Below are 22,150 nucleotides of genomic sequence, written 5' to 3'. Positions count from 1 at the left end.
GCCGTAGTACTTACCAAACGATTTGAATCAATTCTATCTTGAAAAAGGTATCTAGGGCCTGAATATAAAAATCGCTTTGCCCAACCCTTTTATCTCAATGACTACTGTATTTGGAAAGACCCTTTCACTTTCCTTTTCTGTCCCCTTTCAGAATCTGCCAAAAAGCCTCTCCCTTTAAGTTCCTACATAGCAGCATGAACGATGTCTCCAGAGTGTAGTAAGAGGTAATTTATCTGAAAATGTCTTCTCCCAGCCTGACTGCAGAAAATACTTCAGTTGTCTATAGGTTAGAAAAGATTAAAAAACACTTGCTATCGTAATAAAATAAACTTAACTTCCAAAGGGCTTGTTACATATATTGCCTTGGGCCTGACAATCTGCTTACTTGATCCAAAATAAACAACTGGCATTTACATTTCTAAATCATAATTCAAAGTTCCACACACAGAATTGCTGTTAGGGCTTATTCAATGGGGATTTTTTTTTTTTAGAGGGGGGTGCATTTTTCCTAACATGAAGATGCTAAGTAAGACAAAGAGAAAAATAGGAGGGCCAACCCAGAGAGTCTCTGAAAAATTAGTCATCTTTAGAATCGGGGAGCTATAAATCCCAAAAGTTAGATGACAGAGAGTTGAATCACATCATCTAGAAATCTTGTGCCAGTTGTGCTGCCCCAGGGACATGATGGCTCGCAGGCCTGGGACTGGACCAAGATGAGTGAGATATTCACCTTGGGTTCAAAAATTAAGGCAGCATCTGAAAAAAACCTCAATAATCAAGATAAATACTATTTTTATGCAATATTTAAAAAATCAAAATTAATGCAAAAAATCAATAGTGAACTAAAATGCACAATTTTAAATAAAAATAGGATCCAGCAATGCCATGCCAAGCCATATTGGAGCCTGAGGCAAAAGGAAAAAATTGCACCCCTATATACATGGTTTTGTGTTTAATTTTTTTCTGTTTCAGAAATAGATTGTGAATATATTACTGATAATTTGCTGTATTAAATCCAGGAAAGTACAGTGATAAAAAATTCTGTTTGGGGTATAAGTCAAACATTTGAACTTAATGTTGTAAATTTTTATACACCTGCTTTTCCAGTTTTCCATATTTTTTCAACTACATGGACATTTTGGTCTGAACTCTGCTGTGGTAGCACTGCATAGAGCTGACCCAGAAGATGCGTTAAATTTGTTAATATGCAAGGCTGAGAAACCAACATGAAGGCAGTGTTAAGAACTCTTGTCAAGGGTGTTCTGTATTTGTATGCCTATATTTCATGTTCCACACAATACTGGTGGACCACTGTATTAGGATGCTACAATTACAGATGACTCATTGTTCATTACTCAACAGTGAAGAAAATTTATTTTCAAGAAGTCCTAAGGAAGAGCAGCTGCAAAGTGGTAAATTCAGCATCTCAGTAACACCCACCAGGATCCGAGTTCCTTTCATCGTCCTGCTCTGCCAAACATAGCAACTGGCTTCGTCTTTGGCAGTCTCCTCTCACGAGTAGAAAGTTGCTGTCTCAGTTCCTGGGTTCCCATGTAAACCTGACAATGCTTTGCAAAAGGGAAGAAGAGGGATTTTTCCCCCCTTTTTGGTCTCATTTTAAGATGGAGGAAAACTTAGAATCCCTCCAGCAAAACCTTTCCCACGTCTCATGGGCCAGAAAGACATCACATGCCACCATTGAAACCAGTCCCTGAGAAGACAAATAGCAGGCTTAGCTTAACCAAGATTTACCCTAAGTCACATGGAGGGATAGTCACCCAAGCAAAGTTAGGGTTTTGTTTCAAGGAAAATGGAGGAAATAGCTGGCAGCTGGGCAGCCAGCAATGTCTGCTACAAATGCCAATTGTGAGTGGTCAGACATTGGGGAGAAAATATATCACAAATCTCTGTATCAGGCTTATCATTCATCAGTGCAGGAAATGGCCATGATGTTGTGTAAGACAAACTGCAGAAATCTTCAATGAAACTATATAGTTCAATCCATACCTCCCAGCTGGCAGCAGGAGAAATTCCAAGTAGATCATAGAATTAAATGTGAAAACTTTACTGCTATTAAATAAACACATTGGAGAACTATATTATAATCTTTGAGTAGGAGAAGGCTTTCTAATTATGACTTAAAATCAAGAAGCTGTAAAAGGAAGACATGGAAACAACCTAAATGTCCAGAACTGGATAAAGAAGCTATGGTATATATATATATATACACAATGGAATACTACTCAGCCACAAAAAGAATAAACTAATGCCATTTGCAGCAACATGAATGGACCTGGAGATGGTCATTCTAAGTGAAGTAAGTCAGAAAGAGAAAGAAAAATACCATATAATATCGCTCATATGTGGAATCTTAAAAAAAAAAAAGAAAAAAGAGGATACTAAAGAACTCATCTATAAAACAGAAACAGACTCAAAAACATAGTAAACAGTCTTATGGTTACTGGGGGAAAGGGGGTAGGAAGGGATAAATTAGGGAGTTTAAGATTTGCAAATGTTAACCAGTACATACAAAAAAATTTATTTAATTTCTTCTGTATAGCACAATGAACTATATGCAATATTTCTTATAATAACCTTTAATGAAAAAGAATATGAAAACAAATATATGTATGTATATACAAGACTGTATACCAGACATTGACACATTGTAACTGACTATACTTCAATTTAAAAAAAAAAGCCAACAAAAGTGGACTAATGAAATGAACTGTGGTGACCATACAGTGGATTATTATGCAGCTGTACAAAAGAACAAGTACATATCTGTATGCAGTGATACAGAAAGTTCTCTCAAACCTGAAGTTAAAAAAAGCAATGTACTCACCAGTTTGTATAATATGCCAAATTCTTTATAAAAAGAAAAATAAGTATCATTAATTTGTCAAAAATACACATAATTATATGTGCTTTTACAAATATAAAGAAACTCTGAAGGAAATACTAGAAAAATAACAGTGGTTACCTATATTGGGGGGATGGCAAACTAGGAGGATGAAAGTTAAGGATAAGAATAAAATTTTTTGCTGTGTATCATTTATTTTTCTTTTGATTTTGAACTATGTTTAAAGTATTTGTTCAGAAGTTTAAATACAATTTATTAAAAATCTATGATTGTTTACTGTTGCCTACAGTTCCAATTCCAAGTCTTTAATTTGGGATTCAAGACAAATCACAGTTTAGATCAAATCAGCTTTTCCATGGTGAATTCCTGCTAATTTCTCCTCACCTCTACCTCCCACCCCTGCCACCCACCCACACACTGCCATCCCTGGAACCTCTCCTGAAAGATAATTGCTGTTAATAATTTTCACTTCAGAAAAAATATATTATATATATACCTACATTTAATTTTAGCTATATAACATTTTTGAAAAATTTTTTGTCTGTGATTGTGTTTTTATTACATATTTTAAAGAATTTTCTGTATCATGAATTTTTCCATTTATTTATATATTTTGTGTTCTTTATGTATCAATACATATGGCCTTTTTAATGATTTTTAATAACATTCATCACATGAACATATTATAATTTAGCTTGTTATTTCCCTTGCACACTTAGATTATTTCTGTTATAGTTGTTGGTACAAGCAATGCTGCAATAAATATCTTGGCATATTTTTGCTGTAATATCGAAGCGTAATTATTAGGCAAGTGTTACGTGCATTTAAGAATTTGATTGTTAGTGTCAAATTGCCTTGAAAAAGGTTATGTCATGAAAATACTCCTTTCCTCACTCTCGCACCATTATTGAAACTTCTGAAAGTTGCCTAATAGGCAAAAAGTATTCCTTTTATGCTTAATTAGCATTTCTTTAATTATAAGAATAGCATGTTTTTTATATGTACATAGGAATTTGTGTTACTTTTTCTATGAACTGTCTTTTCTACAGATTGAGAGAGTGGCAGTATATCCTAAAGGTAACATTGTAACTTACGTTTTCCCCAGATGTCCCAGTGCAACCTCCGGTACAATCTATACCTTCTTCATTGATTTGAGTTACAATATTTATTATATACTAAATTCCCATAGGCAGTAGGTCTTGTGTCTTCTGTTCTATTCATCTGAATATCTCTTCTCACCTAATACCACAGCTTTTAAGTTACTATAGCCTTATAGCATGCTTTTCATCAGATAAGTCTGGTCTTCACACCGTAATTCTTTTTTTTTTTTTTTCCAAAAACTTTTCACCTATTTCAGTATATTTATTCTTCCAGGTGAACTTATAGGGTACTTCGAGGGAAATGATGTTTTTATGATATCAAGTCTTTCTGACTGTAAGTCCAGTGCTCAAAATGTCAGATGAAATCATTAGATAATTATGTAGTGAATCTGAACCCTTGTGGACATTTCTGACTGGGTTAGTTGTGTGAATCATCTGAATCTATAGCATAATTGTGCAATTCTCCCCTTTCTTGGGTAGACATACGAGAATGATGTGGGTATCAGGAAAACCAGGGCTAGAGCGAAAAATAAACAGTTCCTCCATATCCTTCAGGAATTTTTTAATAGAAAAATTAATCATTCACATCCTGTCCACCGTAAGAGTGGAGCTCCAGCCACAATCAATACCACTGCTCATGTGTGCTGAAGGCTGCATGCGTCCTGGGTATAGAATTCCTGGCTTGTGGCCATTACCAATACAGGAATAAAAGCCATTTAATTCCAGCCAGCTGTTCCTGGGGCCTTCCATGGGTGGGTCTGCTGAGGGGTATTTCATTCGATTCACAGGAAAAAATGTGCCCCTCAATTGCTTGGCACAGAGCCAGATTTGCTGGGACTTTCCAAACACACCACTGTGGGGGAGAAAACACGAAGGCTGTTCACATCACTAACCACCAGCCCAGGGTGTTCTCTGGGGGGCTCTGCTAGTTCACTGCAATGCTCTAAACTTGCTCTTCATTTCATACTGAAAAACCAGCACTTTGTGTTCAGTTTAAGATCTTTCTAACATGTGAGGTTAAAGAGACATCTTTACCTACTTAAATAAATGAAGCGTTGGACTGATTAAATCAAAATTACACTGTATATAGTATTAAAGGTGACATCTATCTATGTAAATTAGTGTAATGGAAGAGAAAGTAATGTTCTTAATCTAAAAATATACTCTTTCTTTGCTTGACATAGGCTACTAAATTGATGTTTTGTAGTTGTGTGTTTAGGTGCCAAAAAAGCAATTTTAGGTTCTGCAAAGAATAGTCATTTCCCATTCCACATTATATAATTCCAGTGTTGTAGTTCAAAATTATCTGTCTTCCCTTGAAAAACAAGTAAAGGCAAGGGACCCTGTATGGCTTGCTCTTTTGTTGTTGTTTTATTTTGTTTTGATACTTCCTAAGACCATGATAGAGGGTTTAGGAATTATGCACCGTGTTCAAGGTTATAACGAGAGAGTGGCTGATGTGGCCAAAACCACGTTGCACAGTAGAGTTGGAGGTTCGTTGGTACTAAAATACGGCTAAATGGGCTTGGGACAGTCCCAAACCAAAGGCTTCCTCCATTTTTGCCTTTGGTAGGCAGAAACTGTATGGGGAATAGAAGGAAAGAGAAAGAATCCTTATTGAGAACCCACTTATTACAAGGTGCATATTTGATTATAGTTAATCCCCACCAGATCCTGCTTTGAGAACTTTCTTACTATTTAAATTAGCAGTATGCATTTTAACTCATTCGCCAAACTTGGTTCCAACATAGGAAACCTGTAGGCTGGCCAACCCACTTTTTAGGAAAGGAAACATATTTACTGAGCACATACTATGTCTCAGACCTCTGTTCATACTGCTGATACGGTGGACTGTTGTTCAGCATGCATTCAGTCTCATTCTCTGTACTTCCCTACAGCCAAGGCTAGCAAACTGAAATCTGCATTTTCCGGACTCTCTTGATGCCAAGGCTTTTGATGCCTCGTGGGTTCTGGTAACTGGATATACTCACACATGATTTGGAGTATGGGAGTGAAGCTGAGAACATCTTCCTGTGACTGTTTCTAATGGCAGACAAGGTCTCAGTGTGTCAAGAGGCAGGTGGTGGCTGGACTCAGACTTCGAATTTCCAGACTGCAGCTTTCAGGGGCTGGAGAGGAAGTTGTGTTCACTCTGGCAGTGTCTCCTGGTCCCTAGAGTCCACGATAGCAGTGTGTTCTCAAACTCAATACTGCAGTGGCTACTGCTGATCCCTGCTTTCCTAGCCCTTCCAGTGATTTTAGGATTATCTAATGCCCTGTGTCACATTTCTTTCTACTTAAAATACATGGAAGTGGGGAGGGTACAGCTCAAGTGGGAGAGCGCATGCTTAGCATGGACAAGGGCCTGGGTTCAGTCCCCAGTGCCTCCTTAAAAATAAATAAACCTAATTCCCTCCCCCCGCCCACTGCCAAAGTAAATAATACAATAATAAATTAATTAGATATTTTTAATAAATAAAAGTAAATACCTAGAGTCTCCTGTTTCCTTCACTAAACCCTGACAGATACAGAAGACCCTTAAGTTTCCTGAGGTGCTCTGAATTTAAGTTTATACCCCTGGTAATGAAGTACCAGCAGGAAGAAAATAAAGAAGAGGTTAGTATATTTACATCACTTTTTTGTCAGCAATCTGGTTCTAGAACAATTAGAAGGTATAACAGTAATAGGTAACTTTTATTGTACATTTACAGTCATTACTGTATTTAATCCTTATAGAAACTCCATTTTACAGAGGAGAACAAAGGTTTGAGACTTTAGGAAACTTCTGTTCAACATTGTGGTAGAATAATGTTCCCCCAACCTTTTCCCAAAGATATCCATGTCCTAATCCCTAGAACCTGTGAATATGTTGCCTCACACGACAAAATGGGCTTCGCAGGTGTGATTTAGTTACAGATATTGTGATGGACAGATTATCCTGAATCATCCAGGTGGGTTCAGTGTCCTCACAAGAGGCTTGAGAAGAGGGAGGCAGGAGGGCCGAAGCAGGAGGAGACGTGACAACCAAAGAGAAAGAGAGACTTGAAGACATCAAATTGCTGCTTTAAAGATGGACGATGGAGCCAGGAGGCCTTTAGTGGCTGGAAAAGCAAGGAAACAGATTCTCCCCTAGAGTCTCTAAAAGGAATGCAGCCCTGCTGACCCATTTTAGATTTCTGACCTCTAGAACTGTAAGAGAATAAATTATCTTGTGTTAAGCCACTAAATTTGTGGTAACTTGTTACAGCAGCAACAGGAAACTAGTACAAACGTTTAATAAATTATCACTGAGATCCTGTCATGCGGTGCTGAGATAGTAGTAACAAAACTAAGTGCCTGTATTGCTTGTGCTCTTAACACTGTCGTCTGCCACCCTCACCTTGCCAAGCTCAAGGCAGGTGCCCAAGCCTGTACCCTCTTTTATTCTAAAGGAATCTAATGAATTTGATTTCTAATTGGATTCTGATAAATTGACACAGAACATCTTTTCTCATTTGAAGGGACCTAGATTTTCTTCCGAGAGCCACTGTGGTATTTTCTGCAAAGAAGGCTGCCCCCAACCCCGACAAGTACATTTCCAGACCTTTGGTTCTTGAGTCTTTTCTTTCACATGGGGTACTTATTAAAATGTCCAGCTTCTAGCGTTCTAATTCCGTACATCTGTGTGGAGCCTGAGGACGTGCGCTCTCACTCTCTAGGTGATTCTGAGGCACACCAGGGACCTCACTTGAGAATTACTTTTTCATATAAAACTGTGTAAGAGCCTTGCTTTCTGAATCCTTAGAGACAGGGCTTCCAACATTCCAATTGCCTTAGTTCTCCTAGCAGGGTTTGAAGCAGACATTCTTTTCCTGATGACACGTGTTTTGCAATGGCATTGGAAAATAACCGATCCCCACAATGCCTAATAATAGGGGTCATGTTATTTTGTATTCTCTTTGTGGTACAGTAATGCTACTAGAGTTGGCTCTCTTTTTAATATTATTATAACATTAGTAACATTTAATATTACCACTACTGATACAGTCATGTTGAAATGGTCAGTGCAGTTCAATATTCTCAGATATTCTCCAGTAGGATTGGACTTTTTAAAGTGTAATTTAAATTCAGTTACAGATTGTTTCACTGAAATTGCCACCTACTGGTTTGTGGTTTTTAAATTCCCTTTTAGTGACAGCTCAGAAGCCAACTTCACTGAAAACAGCAGATTATACTGGCTTCCTTTAGATATTTACAATATTTCATTGAACCAAATACAAATAACACCCTAGAAATTATCCAGCCGAGCCCCATCATTTTGCAAATGAGGAAAATGAGTTTTAAAAGAGGTAAGTGACTTGCCTAAAGTTATAGAAGTAATTAAGGAATGCAAGTGAGACTAGCAAATACTTTCCTGATTCCTGGTCGACTCAGAAGCTCAGTCACTATAATTTTATTTATAAATCCTCTTATGGTATTTTCATTGCTTCCAGTGTACGTTAGTTTTTTTTTACTGGATAATCTGGAGAAGATAAATTTAAAACATTCATATTTTTGTTTTGCTATTTCTTCCTTTGAAGAAATAAATTCAAGACCTCTTTCAGGTTGACCCCAACTTTTTCCCCCGGGTATTCATTCTTTAAAATAGGACTGCTAAGGACTCAGAAAAAATTTTGTGGATCTCTACTCTGTTAGACTCGCCTTGATAACTCTCCTGTTCAAATAACAACAATGTCTAGGGGGTCGGAGTGAGGCCTGGAACACTAACCTGACTCTGTTTAATGTGCCATTAAGCACATCATATCCAGCCCCACCCTCAAATCCTCTCTGCCTTAGCCACTATAAAATGGTTTCATACAACTTACTTAAGTGAAGTTCTTTGAACAGTTGTTGGGGTGGGAAACTCAACACCCCAGAATAGTGACAACAGAGGTGGTAGGGTAACAGCTGGGGGGATTGCACTGCCGGCTGCAAGCTGACGTGGTATGGGTCCGACTCTCAAATTACCTTTACTCTGATTTGGATCCAGGAGCAAAAGCATGGAACAGTGAATATGCCCCTGTCTAGTCAGTATAATCAAATGACCCCTGAAGTCTTCCTATTTGCTGATTCTTCTGGTCTGAATATCTTCCCCCAGCCAGTGGAGAAGCCAGGGGAGGCACTGCAGACAAGCAGGACATTGGATTATACACAACAACCGAATAGCTGAGGGTGGAGGGAGTTCTCTTTCTATCAAAAGAGGAAGGAGAAGGGAGGTGGGGAATGTGGCTAATACTGCTAATACTGCTCCGACTTTACCTCTGTCCTGATGAAGTCATGTTTCTAAAACAGCCATACAGAACTTCCGTTCTCAGCTCCGACATGTACAACAGCCGTACTCAGAGATTTTCTTGACGTGAAGCAGAACAGGAAATGGGAGTGGGGGAGGGAGTTCTCATTGTGTCTCTTGGCAGCAGGGCTGACAACAGTCAGAGGTGGAGGTAGTAGTTTTGTGGGAGAGGCTTAAGATAAGTGTTCTGTGTTTTCACATGTCTCTTACAGATTTTCAGTTCAGGCATGTGAAAAACTGGGTTGGCACTTACATTTATTGTTGCCTTGAATTCCAGCCCATCTGGGACAAAGTCGTCTTGTTCAGTTACATGCCACTGGAAAATTAGTTCAGTGTCTTTTTCTTCCTCCAGAACACAGCTTTTCTTTGTAACAATTCATTCACTTATTTATTTTTTCACCAAATAATTATTTCTGTGTACTGGTACTTACTAGGTTCTTGGGGTATAGTGGTGATTATAGCTGCCTTCATAAAGCTTAAGGTCTTGTGAGGAAAGATGCAATCAAATAAGTCATGACAATAAAGTATATTAAGTGTTACTGTAAGGGAAGTGAAGGGTTGAGTAGCTGAAACACCAATTTTGTCTACTTCTACCTTAAAAAATGGGCAGGATAAAAAGAATACCTCTGGGGCAGGCATGAGGACCAGGTGAGATGATGTGTTTAAAATCTTGGTTAAGTGTAATGACTGTTAGTTATACTTCCTAATCAAACCCCCTGTTGAAATCATTTAAATGCTGCCAAAGAAGATTTACAAATATTCTGAAAGCTCAGCCTCTGGTTCCAAAAGGTACAAGAGGCTGACCAGGCGTCATCATCTACCAAGTGCAAAGCAAAGACCTACACCAGCCTCCGTGGATAAGTTACTCCCCCGAAGGCCTTGCCCCACTCGGTGTCCACATTCCAGAGCAGACCGCAGGGACAAAGGCAGGAGTCAGCCAAATGCAAGGCACAAGTAGGGCCATGTCCTTCAGATCTCAGCTGACCGTGGACCCTCCCAACCCACCTCTGGTCTCCTGGCTTCCTGCCTTTCACTCAGCACTTTTCACAGTTGTAATCAGCTATTTATGGGACCATTGTGATCAGTCTCTCTCTCCCCTGGCAGATGGTGTGCTCCAGTAGGACAGAGCCCGGGGCTGTTCTGCTCACCACACCGTATGTGCCCCCGCCCCCGCCTCAGCCCCAACGGGTGAGTAGTGCTGCTCAATTGATGGTGCCTATATGAATGACAGAATGCACAGTACTTACTTTGACTTATACCCTTAGGAAAGTATTGCTTTCTGTCTGAATAGTGGTTTCCACTTGACATTTCTCGATAATGAAACCGTTGCAAGACTATCCTGGGAGATGGTATAGGGAGGCTGAGGCCATCACCAAAAGTGAAAGCTCAGGTTGAAAGGGATCAGGACAGTTACCCAGGGTGCCTTTCAAGTGCTTAGAGCAGGAAATTCTAGAAAGAGTCTCAGCTCACCTCTGGTGAGGAAACATTTTCAGAAATGAGAGAAACACATCATTTTGAAAGCAAGACATCTGATGACCTTTTGTGTTTCAAGAGGAGTGGGCTCAGCACCTGGCAGTGAGGAGGTTCCTGCACCAGGGGTCTTGCCAGAGCCTCCAAGGTGTCCTGCAGGGAAATGATAAACATGCACCTTCAGCTTCAGTGTCTGTTTTTATGCCCTGGTCATGTGCAGGAGTTCTATAGGAAGGGAGAAATGGGAATATGTTTTGAGTATGTGTGTTTTTCCCTTGGTGCCTGCTGACTCCCAAGGAGGCTGTAAATCCCAAAATCCAAACACTAGAAACCTGTCAGGAGGCAATGAGCCACCACTTTGGCCTCCACTCAACGTCCATATGAAGAATAACTTTGGCAAAGAATAGTTACAGTGCAGTCGTGGTAAAAATAACAATCGTTCTTTCAATTTTCAACTAAATATAACTCCTAATGGCTAAAGTTCTATAAGATAATCAGATTTTTTGACCTCTAACAAAACAATTTGAAAGTCAATATTGCCTTGGATACACAAATTCAGTATTGCCTATGACGTAAGATATTCCAGATTGCCATATAGTTAGTTGCTTTGCATCATTATCTTAGAATTTAGAGTGTTCCAGTCTTTCCTATATGGAATGAAAGGAGAATAGAAGAAATAGGACTTACTGTGTCCTCTTCTCTCTGTAAGGAACTATATACTCTGTGTATGATGAGAAAGATAATGCCGAAAGAGCCTACAGATAATCTAAAGAGAGAATGAGTTTAATAAACAAAGAAGAATATTAGAAGCTTGAGTTCGGGTAAAACTTCTGGGGGTAAACTGAAGGCTGAAGGGAAACTGAAGTTAGCCAACTGGCTCCCAGATGTTTTTGCGAAGCCGAAGGAGTGACAGCATCATCGTTGACAAATGAGTACTTCGGTAGACAATTGCAATGAGAACCTATTACTGAAGAGGAAGCATAGTGATTTAGGAGACAAAGTGTAAGGAAAGGGGCACTGAATTGGAAGAAATGAAGTTAAAATTAGAACAGATTGGGGAGAGTTAAAGGCAAAAAATCATATACACTGTGGTTCCTTTTCAAACCTCCTCTAATGAAAAACTAAGATGACTATCACGTCTGTAAGATTTATTCAATCAAGAATATCAGCTTCAACCTCACCTTTCCCTGAAAAGGACAATGCACTACACCTCTGCCTACACATTTCACCCAGGAGATAGACTAGGCCAGGTCCCCTATTATGCCATTTTGAGCCTCAAGACATTTTCCTTCATAGCACTGAATAGAAGTTACCATGTGAGATTTACATATGTAGTTACTTGATGAAGGTCACTCTCCCCCATGAGACTACAAGTTCCCCAGTGACAAAAATGTTGTCTTCCTTTTTTGCTAACCATTGGTTCCTCATGTCTGGTGCACTGCCTGACACGTGGGAGACACTCGTTTATTAACTGAATGAATGAATAAATGAAGCAAGCTTGCTTTTCCTGCCCTCTCTTCTCTCCTTTTCGTCTTCCTTTCCTACTCAGTATTTTCTGTTTGTCTTCTATTTCATTTCATTTCATTTTCAAGTCAATACCAAGCTTTATCTCAACCCTTCCACACATTGGGTTCTTCTGGTCAGCAGCCTTTCATAAGGCCAGGAGTAGCCTCTTTTGCTTCCAAACTACGCACATGTCTATCGCATAGACGAAGATCAGGAACCTTAGAGATCTGTGAACCAAAACTCCCTGGGAAAGGTGAACACTGTGGTGGTTCCCATTACAGACGCTGCAGTAGAATACTTGGGTTTGAATTGTGCTTGGGTAACTTACTGAATGTGTGATCCTATATGAGTTGCTTAACCTTTCCAAGTTTCAGTTTCTACAACTATAAAATGAGGATAATAATAAAATCAACCACTTCCAAGGGTTATTTTAATGATTAAATGACTTACTATTAACAAACGTAAGACAGTGTCTGATGCTGGAGAACACTATCAACTATTATCTCAGTGATCACAAAGCCTCAGTGTGGACCTTGTTATACATTTTTGCAATTGGTCCACAGTTTGCATACAAAAAGTAGACAAAGGAACTAAACTTGAGAGCTTTGTCCCCTGCTGCCTGTCACTGCTCATCAGCAGTCTCCTTGCCCAGCTATCCAGGCTGCAGGAATGTCTGCTCTGGATTGGAGGGCCAGGGCAGTGGTTTGGGGGGCTGTAGGAGATGGGGGAAATCAGAGCTTGATGGCCGATTGTTATTCCAGGGCAGAGGTTTCTTTGTTTCCATTCTTGGTCTTCAGGCAACCATGGTGAAGGCATCCTCTTGGACCTCCAGGGAGGTGGTCTGTGTGCCTAGGAACACAGCATCATTCCAAGAGCTCTCCTCTCTTACAGCCACCTTTTCCAGAACACTAGCAGGAATCATGTGGTTGAATTCCTATGTCCCTGGGGAAAAGGAATGCTTTATAATCTGATTTCAAGCATCCAAATCTTTCTCTCCAAATCTGGAGAGAGATGAGATTTCTGCAACGTGCAGCTCAGCCGGCAGAAATGGTGTTGTGGGACATAACTCAGTCGTGGGTTGGTGATGCAGGTTGGTAAAAGAATTTACCAGAGGCCAAGGAAAGTTTAAGAACAAGGAAAAGTTTCATAGTTACACTGCAATAGACAACAGTGGGCCACACCGACAAGAGGTACCTGCATGAGCACCGAGGGCTGGTTTGGGGGTCTTTCATAAGGTCGGATCACAAGGTGCCTGATTGACTTGTGCGCAAGTCCCTGATTGGTTGTAGGTGAGGTAAGAAATTAGGGTCTGTGAAGGGGCAGTGGGACATATGACTCTGATAAGGTGGAGATATGGTCTGAAACAAGCCAGCCTGAGCTATTGCGAGATTAGGCATTCCCTAGGGCTATTAGTTTGTTAGGGGAAACATGCCCAGTAAAGAATGTACTTTATTTGTTGAGGGCTCACAAGTAGACATCCGAGAGCCCAGAAATGGGGGTCGTTGGACCTTAAAGGATGTCAGTTGGCCCCACAGTTGTGGCCTCAGCAGAGAGGTGAGAAGCTGCCCAGAGAGGTGAGAAGCTGCCCAGAGCAGCGAGGAGCCCCGAGTCACTGCACCCACCAGCCACTGCGTGGAAGAGGGCTTTTCTGAGAGAAACGGGAAAGAGTGGTGCAATGTCAACATTTCTGCATTTTGCTCTCCAGACAACAGAAGAAATCAGGATGACAGGCAGAGTCCCCTGTTGGGGGAAAGCAGCTCTTTTCAGTCCAGTTTAGAGAGTTGAAGTGGGGAGGAAAATGGCGTCGTCCCAAATGCACTTCCATTTGTCCAGGATGTGGGAGGGAGTCAGGAAGAGGCAGCAAGCCAGCACGGCTCGAAACGGATGGCCCCTGGGACTTGAAACTGTTGGGCTGGATGGGACCAGCCATGTACACAAAGCCACTGCAGCTTTCCGATCCAGGTCTGTGACTGCAGAGATGGAAACTGATTTGTCAGGGACCCCAGGGGGTGCTTAGAAACGAGAAACCAGAAATACTGGGAGATGGTGAGTGAGCTGAGATAGCCTGCTTGCAAAATTGCACAGGGAAGAGAAACCCCAGAGGGGTTTTGCATTCTAGGTCACGTCTAGGGGCTGCTGCCAAGAGGGCTGTGCCTGGAAAGCAGGTAACCTGAAGCTGTGTGTCCAGACTCACAAACCCCAGAGCAGAGAAGTCTTGAGAATGGTTCTCATGTATGCTGTGTGGAATCAAACTTATACACAATTACAGAACCGCCTTTTTCACAACTGAGCCACAGGCAGGAACTCTATGTTTCCTTAAGGTTGACTCAAAGTTTCCAGCTTGTGGGAAACAAGGGAGAGGGGAAAGGAGGGTTTGTCATCACTTTCATCCCCACCTGGTTTCTCTTCTCTGGGCCTGGTTTCAAAACACATATATACATAATCCTCACCTTTGAAATTAACTTGACTTTAAATTTCATATTGATTTTATTTTTTTTAAGTTTCCATTCAGATGAATATTTTTCACCAGTGGAATGTCTATCGAAAGACGCAGGGAATCTATTTTAGGAACATTTTCTTAACATTTTCCTCCTCTTGGAAGGAAGGAGAAAATTCTTAAAACACTGGAAATTTTAACATTGGATTTAATTTTACAAAGCTGCAAAATAATTAGAACTCCAAAGCAAAAAATCTGGGGGCGAGACCGTTACCCTTTATTTAAATGGAAAACAAATTAATCTCTAGAAGAGAAGCTTTTTTTCATTGGGCCCCGGTGCTACGACTTTAATGGTGCTGCTAATACCCCAGTACTACTTGCTGTCATAAATAGGTGCTACTGTTAATATTATTGTTAAAATTACCATCGTTAGGCAAATACTCTAAAGCCACACTGATTTACTTCAGCAACCATATACATTTAGGGCTTCTAGATCTTGTAGGTCAAACACTCTTATTTTAATAATGCATCACATTGGCATAGCATTTTCCAGTTTTCACCTCACTTTCAGACACATTATCTCACACTGTTTTCTCAAAATAGTCTTCTGAGACAGACAAAAGCAAGCATTGTCATTTTTGTTTTGTTTTTAACTAGCTCATTTCTTGAAAAATACACTCATGCACATGGCAACAAATTCAAGTAGAAGCGCATAAATAGAAAGTTAAGTCTCTCTTAACCTGTCCCCACCCAGTCTCCTCCAGAGATACAACTACAGCTAAGAGTCTCTGTCCTTTTAGAAATACTTTGTACACACTAACCCCATTCTATGTCTGTCCTTCAAAAATAAACTCATGCCAATGGAAGCAGACTCTTCCCTGGTTCGTGCCTTGCTTTTTTCAATTAACCAGTAACTTGGAGATCTTCAATAAGAACATACAGAGCTGTACCTCATTCTTTGACAGTCTATGTAACTGGTCCCCTAGTGATGGGTATTTAGGCTACATCCAGGGTTTTCTGTTACAAACTGCTACAAGGAGCAACATTAGCAAAAACTTACATTGTGCTTTCTTGGTGTTTTTCATGCATAGGAAGTCAATTTATCCTCACAATTGTCCTATGACACAGAAACTAACAGTACTCCATTTTAAAGATGAGAAGATAGGCAGAGAGATGAGTAATTTACCCAAAGTCACACAGCTAGTAAGTGGCTTTAATTTGCAAGAATTTGAATCCACACAGTCTGGCTCTAAGACCTAAATACAGTGTACTTCCTCTCGTGTTTTCCCTGTGTGTTTAGATCTGAAAAGCCAGACCACACTTCATAGCTGGGGCGACTGAGACCAGAGGAGTTGGTGCTCAGTGCTGCCCAGCCAGGCAGTGACAGAGCCCCGTGAGAAACCTGGTCTCCTAAGTCCCAGACCCTGGCTCATTCCACTGCCCTTCTGGACCTGCCAGCGCCTCCAGAATGTTGTCTTTTTGAATTCCTGAGAAGTTCTGGACACTTGAGGATGAATGGAGTGTCTACACTGAGCAGCTGGTTTAGGAGAGTCTTTCCAAGACCTGGGGCCACGATGAGGGGATACATTTCTCAGGGTCTTTCTCACACTCAGCTCCTGCACTAGTAGATACACAGTTAAAGCAAGTGTTACCACAGAATAGCTTTAATATAAAAATGTGCTTTTTGAGTTGCAAGTTTAGAGATAAATTATGTCAAATTTTATTCAGTATTACCACTCATTTTTGGCTGTTGCCACACACACACAAAATGTATTAAACCATGAAAGTTTAGACTAAAGAAAGTATGCCTGATTTAATCCCGCATGACTACTCATTTACCTCAGAGAAAGTGACGTGGAACCAAGATTCTCCCCCCGGCTTGGCAGTGGCACAGCTGTGCTCTGTATGTGAAACCATCTTCCATGGGCTGGGCAGCCCTTGAGAGTTGTAAGCAGAACTATTTTCAAGCACCCCTTGAGTTTAAATAGTTTAATAATCTCCTTCAGATCTTTACCCCACCCTGTTCCTGGCCTTACTTAGTTATGAATACCTTAGATGAAAAGGCTGGAAGGCTCCTTAGAACCATCTAGTTTCATCTTTCATCATCCTACGGCCTCACGTTGCCTAGTATTTACTCTCTTCCAATCACTTCACCACTTATATGGTCCTGTGACTCCCAGGAGCACCCTGTGAGAGCAGGTACTGTGTCTTCATAAGTTTTCTATCCCCTTCACCTAAGCAGGGCTTGTCCCACAGTGGCAGTTCCACAAACGTTTGTTGAATCCTTCCCTGTTTCTCTGTTGCCCTTAAATTTCCCCACACTGTTGTCCACCTGTTGCCCAGGAAACCTCAGCTCTTCCAGCAGTGATGCAGGCTTGATGGAGAACTGGACTCCCTGCATTTACTGCCAAAAGAAAGACTTGAGAAAGGCTTCTGGGCTACCTATTTAGGTTTATCATTTTTCTTCATACATTCATCAGTTGTGCACCTACTATGTGCCAGGTAGACTGCCAGGCACTAGGTGTGCCGAAATGGACAAGAATGTCAGAGAGCTACAGTCCTGTGTGAATGACAGATACAACATGGAACACACAAAAATAGAATCACAGCTCCTGGCATGTGCACTGAAGGTGCTATGAGAGAGACTACCACAGGATGTGTTATGTAGACTAGGAGATCAGGGAAGACATCTCTGAAGAAATGATATTTAAGTTGAGACCTAAGGCTGTGAAAGGGATCCAGCTGCTCACAGAGGAGGGAGGAAGAGAAGGCCAGCTGAGGGAACAGCATGTACAAAGTCACCAATGCAAGAAAGAGCTTGGAGTAGGAAACACCTCTGGTGCCCAACGTTACATCCCCCCAGCTCTCCTCTGTTTCAGCCACAGCTGTGGTGGACAGTCCCTGACAGCACAAACTCAGCTCTGGTGACAGTCACCCAGTGAGCATCTATCTGAGCATCTTTCTGCTTTCTCTGATAATGGTGCAGCCCAGAAATGCTGGGATATTAATGCTGCCCCCCTACCTCTGCCAGGCAACCCTCAACTGTGGGACACAGGAGCTGGCAGACAGATGTCCTCCCCTCCTTCAGGTTAACATCTCTGGGAGGCATTTTATATACTTCTTAGGAGGTCTCAGCAAAAGGGAGCCCTGTTGCCCATGACAGCAATCTCTAAAAATGTACTCCTTGCTTTTCCCCTTCTTTTCTTTCTTATTCTTCTCATCACCTCACTCCTTTTGGATCACCAACCTGCCGCCTACTTCCAGTTTGCCCCTAAGTCACTTCAAAGGAGCTTGATCTAGGTTACACACACATTAGGGGAACTGAAGAAAGATCTGAAAGGGAGTGAGCAAGGAGGAGAGTAAAGCAGGATGAGGCTGCAGTTGTAGGATGGGGGCAGACTGTGCAGAGTTGAGAATGTTATACTGCATGTTTTGTAGCAGTTGTACAAAACAGGAGGCTCTAACATTAGTCTAGGCAACAGAAGATGGCAGCCTGTACTGGAATGTTGGGAGAGGTGATAAAAAGAGATAAACAGGTTGGGATATAGTTTAAAAGTAGAACGGTCTGCACTTGTGATGGATTGGGTTAGAGAAAGGAAGAGATCAGGGATGACTTAGCTTGAGCAACTGAGTAGATGGTGATAACATTTAACCGAGAATGGAAGGATGGGTGAAGGAACAAGACTGAGCAGGAAAATCAGGAATGTCCCAAAATATGAGATGTCTGTGTGACATCCAAGTGGAAAACATTAAGTATGCATTTGGATAGGAGACTTGTGGTATCACACAATCCAAGAGAGGAGAGTGTTTCAAGAAGGAAGGGGTGGTCAACTCTTCTGAATTCTGCTCAGAAGTGGGATAATCTGAGGATACAGAACTGGCATCATCTCTCCTGTCTTTCATCAGCAGTAAATCACAAAAGGCACACACTCTCGGGCCAGGCATCTCAAGTGCAGCAAAGGGACTCCTGAAAACTAGCAGACTGACTCAAGGCAGAAACTACATTCTTTGTGTGGACTGGGAGACGTCTCACTCAGATATCCTGAGATCTGTGCGCCTCTGCCCTGGTGTCTTCTCTTCTGAGTCTATATTCCTTTTCTAGTCCACTGTACTTCTGGCTGTGGTCTGAGTCCTTGAGTTCTTCCAGCCCTGAGGAAGCTATTATAATAGTTTTCTGGAGTAATGTATTAATTTTCTAGGGCTGCCATAACAAATACAGACTGGATGAATTCAACGGCAAACATTCAAACCACTCTGGAGGTTAGCAGTACAAGCTCAAGGTGTCAACAAAGTTGTTTTTATTCTGAGGCCTCTCCTTGGCTTGTAGGTGGTCGTCTTCATCCTTGTCTTCACACGGTCTTCCCTCTGTGTGCGTATGTGTCCTAACTCCTTCTTAAAAGGGCATCAGTCATATTGGATTAGGGCCCACCCTCATGACCTCATTTAACCTTAGTTACCTCTTTAAAGACCCTGTCTCCAAAACAGTTGAATTCTGAGGTGCCTGGGGGTTAAGACATTGACATGAAATTTGTGGGGATACAATTCAGCCCATAACAGGTATATTATTCTTTCTTCAAGTCGTAGCCATGATTCAAGAATCTCACCATCCTAGGCCTACCTTTCCAAGCTCTCCACTTCACAGATATATAAACGTACTCACCTTCTAAACTCTCAACTTTCTGTATTTCTCTTACTCACTGCTTTCCTCTTTTAAAATTTTTTAATACAGTTTTCAAGGTTACTTTCCGTTTACAGTTACTACAAAATCTTGGCTGTATTTCCTGTGTTATATAATATTTCCTTGAGCCTGTCTTATACCCAATTGTTTGAACCTCCCACTCCCCAACCTCTATTTTGCCCTTTCCCCCACTGGTAGCCCATGAGTATGTTCTCTATATCTGTGAGTCTGCTTTTTTTGATGTTATATACACTGTTATATTTTTTATTTTATATTTGTTATATTTTTTAGATTCCATATATAAGTGGTATCATATAGTATTTATCTTTCTCTGTCTGACTTATTTCAATTAGCATAGTGCCCTTCAAGTCCATCCATGCTGCTGCAAATGGCAACATTTTGTCCTTTTTATGGCTGAGTAGTATTCCACTGTGTATGTGTATGTGTACATATATACATACATACATCTTTTTTATCCATTCATCTGTTGATGGACACTTACATTGTTTCCACATCTTGGCTATTGTAAATAATGCTGCTATGACCATTGGGGTGCATGTGTCTTTTCAAATTAGTGTTCATGGTTTTTTGGATATATACCCAGGGATGGAATTGCTGGGTCATATGGTAGTTCTGACTTTTAAGTTTCTTGAGGAACCTCCATACTGTTTTCCACAGTAGCTGCACCAATTTACATTCCCACCAACAGTGTATATGGGTTCTCTTTTCTCCACATCCTTTCCAACATTTGTTATTTGTAGACTTTTTGTTGATAACCATTCTGACAGGTGTGAAGTGATACCTCATTGTGGTTTTGATTTGCATTTTCCTGATGATCAGCGATGTTGAGCATCTTTTCATGTGCCTGAGAGCTATCTGCATTTCCTCTTCAGAAAAATGTCTATTCAGTTCTTCTGTCCATTTTTTTTATCTGGTCATTTTTTTTTTTTTTTTGATGTTGAGTTGTGTGAACTATTTGTATATGTTGGCAATTAATCCCTTATCGGTCATATCATTGGCAAATATTTTCTCTAAGTCAGTAAGTTGTCTTTAGTTTTGTTGATGGTTTTCTTTGCCGTGCAAAAGCTTTTAAGTTTAATTAGGTCCCATTTGTTTATTTTTACTTTTATTTCGTTTACTTTAGGAGACAAATCCAAAAAAATATTGCTGCAATTTATGTCAAATTGCTGCTCTTTTATATAGCCTCTAGCTTTCTTTGTTTGGCTGTTGAGTCTTGCTATGATCACTGAGATTTAAAATTGCCACACTCTTGATCTCTGTACACAGTAACTCATCAGGGATACACAGACCGGTCTCAGGAAAAATTCACTGAGCTACACAGGCCTTTCTTCACTGAAGTGGAGTGCTCAATGCCATAGGAGGTTAGCTTTCCAGAAGCAGTCCTTCTCTTCAATTTAGATTAGCCAGTGATGGCTAATACTCTAAGACTATATCTGTCGTGGGGAAAAAAAGATGCATTTCATGGCTGTCCCCTGAGAAGATATGATTGTGAAATTAGAGAAATTGAAAGGATCCACATCTTGCAGCCAGATTTTGAGGATAATCAGAGACGCTCTCCAACCCCTAAGTCACCCAAGTACCTTCCTTCAACAGTTGGCCTCCCCATAACTCCCTTGAGTTATATAATTTTTATTAGATCCTTCCTCTGTTCAAAAGTTCTGAGTGTCACTTTCTTGCTTATTTCATCTAGACTTCCTCCTTTTAAAGTCTTCTATAAGCCAACCCAACAATACTACCATCCATATGATAAAACAACTTCTCCACCAATGCAGACCTTTCTCTTTATAATTATGAAAGTTGATCTTGCTTCTTTCCACCTGCCCTTACTTGGAATGCTCTCCTCAGTGCAGGTCCTGCTCTTTACTGCCACTATATTCCACACTTCACATTATTCTCTTTAAAATCCCAGAACCCTTGGTATCCATCCATAATTCCACCTTTTACCTCACCTTGATTTTTTTCCCTTTTTTATTGAAGTATAGTTGCTTTATGATATTGTGTTAGTTTCACGTGTACTGCAAAATGATTCAGTTATATATATTTTTTCAGATTATATTCCATTAGAGGTTATTACAGGATATTGAATATAATTCTTCATGCTATACAGTAAATCTTTGTTATTTATCTATTTTATGTATAATAGTGTGTATCTGTTAATCCCATACTCCCAATTTGTGTCTGCCCTCCTCCCTCTCCCCTTTGGTAGCCACAGTTTGCCTTCTGTGTCTATGAGTCTGTTTCTGCTTTGTATATAAATTCATTCATATTATTTTTTAGATTCCACATAGAAGTGATAAAATATTTGTCTTTCTCTGCCTGACTTATACCTCACCTTGATTTTTAATCCCATTCTGTCTGAAGTTTCTATTCCAAATTATATAAAGTCTACTCTAGTTTCACTGCCTGCCACAGTGCCTAAGTCAGGCCCTTACTATCTCTCATCAGAATGATTTTAATAACACTTAACTGGTCTGATACAGTCCCTCCTCTACTTTGAAGTCCTTCAGAAGCTCTCAGGATGAAGTTCATTCCCTTAACTAGTACACATAACCTCTCATGCTCCAGCTTCGCTGACCATTCCGGCTTCCTCTCTCAGCTCTCTCCTCCCTTAGCATCACACACAACTTTGACCCCAGTCACCTGGAGCCCCTTGTTCCCTGGACATCTTGTGCTGATTCATACCACCCATGTGCCTGGAATGTGCTTCCATGCTTCATTCACCTACCATTTTTTAGACTCAGCTATAGTAAAACCTCCTCCAGGAAGT

General features: G+C 40.6%; 1 long non-coding RNA gene across 1 annotated transcript in view; it reads left to right on the top strand.

Moving 5' to 3' along the window:
• The window catches only part of LOC123613279 (uncharacterized), a 100,868-nt gene that overhangs the window by 43,516 nt on the left and 35,202 nt on the right, over positions 1 to 22,150 (top strand). Inside the window, exon 4 of the long non-coding RNA XR_012505586.1 lies at positions 10,376 to 10,459. This is a non-coding gene — a long non-coding RNA (uncharacterized LOC123613279). The remainder of the gene's footprint in view (positions 1 to 10,375; positions 10,460 to 22,150) is intronic.

Source organism: Camelus bactrianus, chromosome 3 (assembly GCF_048773025.1).
Source record: "Camelus bactrianus isolate YW-2024 breed Bactrian camel chromosome 3, ASM4877302v1, whole genome shotgun sequence".
Taxonomy (NCBI): Eukaryota; Metazoa; Chordata; class Mammalia; order Artiodactyla; family Camelidae; genus Camelus; species Camelus bactrianus.
Note: the sequence above shows the minus strand (reverse complement) of the source record. Positions and strands in the feature narration are given on the sequence as shown.